General features: G+C 44.2%; 1 protein-coding gene and 1 pseudogene across 3 annotated transcripts in view; one reads left to right on the forward strand and one right to left on the reverse strand.

Annotated features, from left to right (window-relative positions):
• Positions 1-5,000, reverse strand: part of LOC132991057 (semaphorin-6D-like) — a 130,207-nt gene that overhangs the window by 86,227 nt on the left and 38,980 nt on the right. The gene's annotated exons all lie outside the window — the stretch shown is intronic.
• LOC132991488 (octapeptide-repeat protein T2-like) overlaps positions 1-5,000 on the forward strand; it is a 38,888-nt pseudogene that overhangs the window by 33,638 nt on the left and 250 nt on the right.

A 5,000-nucleotide genomic window follows, 5' to 3' on the forward strand; every position in this document is an offset into this window, starting at 1 on the left:
CAGGGCGCGACAGGAAGTGGGAGAATTTCGGCTCGACCCGGAGCTGCAGCGCTATAAGGAGGACACCTGGAACGCCCAAACTGTCTGACATGTCTTTAAAATAGAGCTCAGGAAAGTGAGTCATCGTTTCTTGTGACCTGATCTACCGTCCTCCTGGACGCGCTGAGGTAGCGTCACAGAGCGCTGCACTGCGCTCAGCTCAGCGGGACAGTGCTGTATCAGACTGTTTATGTTAGAGCCATAGAGGACAACAGGTTAATATAAAAATATAATTTGCCCATTAGTATAATTTTGTATTTATATGTTTATTTAGAGTTTTTGCTTTTGAATTTTATAATTAATTTACATTTTTTTGATTTATCACGTATTGAAACATTGTGTTTATAGTAGGTCTGTGTGGTTCTAAGTCCTGTTGCTGCAAAGTGTTCCTGCTGTCGTAAAGCGCAGCTAATTGGCGTAAATAGCCATGTGGGGTACAGGTGAATAAATACTCAGACGAGAAGACGAGGAGCAACAGTTTTCTGACCCGAATCCGAGAGGTTTTCTTTTAGTAAACGCGTGATATTTATAAGAGCTTATTTTGTAACCTGCAATTCTTTTTTTTTTTTGAGGAATAAATCGTCTTTTTTTGTCATTTTAAATTTGCCTCCTTTACTTAAAAATGTGTCTTTTGGAAAGTAGCCTACGAGTCAGAAACTTGATTTTGTTTGAGTTAAGTTGTCACTACAGTTTATATATAAGTGAACTTGGGCACGGGATGATGTTACAAATGTGAAAGCAGACCAGCGGGGGGAGAGGGGAGGAGAGGGGAGGGGGAGCAATTGTGCTCGGGGCACATTATGAAACAATCGTGACAAATGTGAAAACACCCGTAAATTCTTGATTCTGATTGGCCAATTAGTCAAAGCATTTGTCTCCTTACTCGCGATGGATTGCTGTCGAATCACAGACTCTGGACGACCACCTATAATCATATCGATCAGCGGGAAGACGTCCGGTTAGTTTTCCAGTTTTTCACTTTGGGGGAAGAGGATAGAACGGAAAAGACTGCGACATGACGAGGCAGAAAAACTCAGATTCATGAGGATTTCAAAGTCCAGACGGAAAAACATTTCTGGACTTTTCCAGGATTAAAAATATTGGAAAAGCGGGTGTGTGTCTGTGTGTGTGTGTGTGTGTGTGTGTGTGTGTGTGTGTGTGTGTGTGTGTGTGTGTACCGCTCGATCAAACATGAAGAAGAAAATGTAATAAGGACTACAGATGGCACACAATGACTCAGCACAATCACAGGCCCAGAAAACAGCAAGTCACATAACTCAGACCACCTAGCAACCACCTGGCAACTCCATAGCAACCAGTGGTTATCACCTGGGAGCCAAAGGGAGGAGTTGATGAGGAGGAAGGAGGAGGGGAGAATAAGAGAAGAGAGGGAATAGAGGACAAAGAGGTCGAGAGAGGAGAAAGGAGGAAAGGAGAGAAAGAAGGCGTGGGAGGGGAGGAGAGAGAAAGATGGAGGATAACAAGGAGAGAGAGAGTTAGAGGAGGAGGAGGAATGGGAGGAAGAAAACAGCAGGGGAGGTAAGAAATTACATCGACTCACCGCTGTGCGTGCACACACACACACACACAATGTGACAAAAACATTGTGTGTGTGTGTGTGTGTGTGTGTGTGTGTGTGTGTGTGTGTGTGTGTGTGTCAGTTTGGAAGGACACTCTAACCTTGAGATGTTAGAGGGAAACAGTCAACTGAAAATATAAGTTTGAAAACGTCTGACAGCAGCAGAACACCGTCCGTGTACAAACTGATTGGCTGTGATTGGCTCGCCTGAAAGAAACCTTCAGGTGTTTCAAACGATGAACCAATGGGTGTCCTTCCCTGGAGAGAGTTCCTCCTCACAGGATTTTGAAGGAGTAATGGGGTTCGATTTAAGCAAATTGGCGTCCCCGTTGTAAGCCTTTGTGTGGAGGATTCATAGAGCTCAACAGCGACCTCACACTTTTTTCGGTAAATTTCCCCGTTCAAATCCTCTGTTGACATTTCACAGAATCCTTATATCAACAATTTGACGCCTGTAACCATGACAACCAGTTACCCCAATACCCAAAGACTATAGTACAGCGTTACAAAACGGAGAAAAGGGAAAAGGTTCAAGACTGGGTACATATTGTTTCCCGGAGTTAAAAAAATACACATCCCACAATCCCTTGCAAATGATCCCTCTTCGTCTTAAATATAACTTTAGTCGTTGTTAACCTTTTCTATTCTGTAAATACACGTGTTGTAATATGTTGTAGTTTGTTTATTAGCATATGTCGTGTTAGCTAACTAACTAGCTAGCCTGCTAGCGAAACTATAGGTTCACAGACGGCGCAGAGGGGCGGGAAGCATTGCCATGGGAACAGCGAGTTCCACCAATCAGAGAAGTCGTTGTGACTCTATGATCATAGGTAGTGTAGTTCTTTTCCCCGATGTCGTGGATAAACCATGTCGTTCATAAAGCGAGGTTTGATATCAGACACACTCAGGTAGCTCGTGGTCAGTCTACCTGTGAAGGTGATGACATCACGGCTAATAATCAAATCAGTTATGGAGAAAATTAACAGGGTTTTTACTTCCTGAATCTCACTGTTGAGCCCTATTGATATAAAATAATAACCTTTGACCCTGACAACCCCTCTGAGGACTCAGCAGCTGGCGCTGTCCTTGGTGCTGAAGTTGCAGACTTTGTCAGTTTGTCTTTCATGTGGTTTAAAGTCATTATTATTTTACTCTGACTTTCTTTAATCACTGTCCTGTCCTCTCGTTCTTGTTCGTCGTCCTGTAAAAGTCAACATAAAAACTGTTTCAGAACGATAAAGTAATTAAAAAGCATGCTCGACTAAATCGATGTTAAAGGCTGCGTTATGTAACCGTCAGCAACCTCGCCTCTTCTAAAACAAGTAACTTTGTTTTATTAGCTTCTCTGCAGAGGATTTATTGGATCCATCGAGCTGTCAACAAGATCATAAGAACGAGCTGTAAAATCCTTGAGCTGGAGCTGAATCCCCTCAGCACACCAACCCGAGTGAAAGAACTACAAACAGCACACCAACCCGAGTGAAAGAACTACAAACAGCACACCAACCCAAGTGAAAGAACTACAAACACTACTCCAACCCAAGTGAAAGAACTACAAACAGTACACCAACCCGAGTGAAAGAACTACAAACAGCACACCAACCCGAGTGAAAGAACTACAAACAGCACACCAACCCGAGTGAAAGAACTACAAACAGCACACCAACTCAAGTGAAAGAACTACAAACAGCACACCAACCCGAGTGAAAGAACTACAAACAGCACACCAACTCAAGTGAAAGAACTACAAACAGCACACCAACCCGAGTGAAAGAACTACAAACAGCACACCAACTCAAGTGAAAGAACTACAAACAGCACACCAACCCGAGTGAAAGAACTACAAACAGCACACCAACTCAAGTGAAAGAACTACAAACAGCACACCAACCCGAGTGAAAGAACTACAAACAGCACACCAACCCGAGTGAATGAACTACAAACAGCACACCAACTCAAGTGAAAGAACTACAAACAGCACACCAACCCAAGTGAAAGAACTACAAACACCACACCAACTGGAGATAACCCTTGGTTTTAATTCCATTCCAACGAGACTCAGGACGCCCTAACCTTAGATGTGAACGTGCAAAACAGAGGTAGGGCTCAACTGAAGGTGGTGATGGATTTGACATCATGCTTACAGAGAGACTTCCTCTGTTTTTATAATCCGGGTTCAAAACATCCTGCTTCCTGTGGAGGAGCTCGAAACTCCCATCCTGCTCAGAGACCTTAAACTAGCTTGTGTTGCGTTTGAGTACTCGCAGTGTTTGAGAGTTTTCTGGCCCAGTTTTGAAATGCAGAGTTCAGCAATGTGCCTTGTTTGTGTGTGTGTGTGTGTGTGTGTGTGTGTGTGTGTGTTGTGAGATAAGCTGACGTTTAGGAATGTCGAGGCTCGTTCTCCTCCTCTGACTCGATAAACTTTGTTCCCGCCCTTTTGCACTTTCCCAGCATTCCTCCCTGATGAACGCTGCTCTTTCACACACATTAAGCCCTCGGCCACTTAGCCTCTCTGCACCCGCTAACACTGCTTTTACCCACAATGCACTGTGGCACTGTCTCTGAACTCACTGGTTTGTTATTGTCCTGAACATCATGTTTTAGGAGTGAAGGCAGAGTTTAGAGTCTGAGTGTTTAGAGAGTCACAAACAGTGACTCAACGTCCATGTTGTGTCGTCATGACGATAACTTCCACAGAACATCTGCGGGTACACTCCAGGCGTAAACCTCTGGAGATGACAGATGAAGCCAATGCAGTTTCTCGAGTTTCCATTTGAGGCTGAAAATGTTGAAATTTACAGAAGACAAAAACATGTCTTTTCTTTATAACTTATCTGTTTTATGAACGCTAACCCAGAACTTCTACCGCACCACCGGCTGTGTTCTCAGAGCGCAGCACAGAGCATCTGGAGCGCCGAGACAAAGGAGCTCCCGCTGTAATTTAACAGATTCACTCTCGGCAGTGCGAGGTAAGACGATGAGAATAAACCGGATGTTTTAATGTTTTGATGTCTCACTTCACGTCCCGCTTGTTTTTTTCTGCGCTAAATTGATTTCGCCGTGCTGCGGTGGCGGGCTCCAGACTGACGCTGCCGAGACGGAGCGGAGACCGACCGAACACGCCTCTGGTGGAATTTCGGCTTCAGAGTTATGCAAGTATGACATTTACAAAAGATAGTTTGATAGTTAGAAAGAAAGTTTGCGGCGCAGTTACTGCCAACTCGCAGCAGAAGCTCATTTATTCACTCTGTGTGGCTGTTTGTCTGTGTGTGAGATGCTTTGCAAAGAGGCTGATTGAGAAAGAGGACAGGTGCATTATGGATAATTTCAAACAGCAGCGATGCACAGAGTCTGCTGCGCTGCGCAGTTAGTGGAGCATTTA

Source organism: Labrus mixtus, chromosome 16 (genome assembly GCF_963584025.1).
Source record: "Labrus mixtus chromosome 16, fLabMix1.1, whole genome shotgun sequence".
Classification (NCBI taxonomy): domain Eukaryota; kingdom Metazoa; phylum Chordata; class Actinopteri; order Labriformes; family Labridae; genus Labrus; species Labrus mixtus.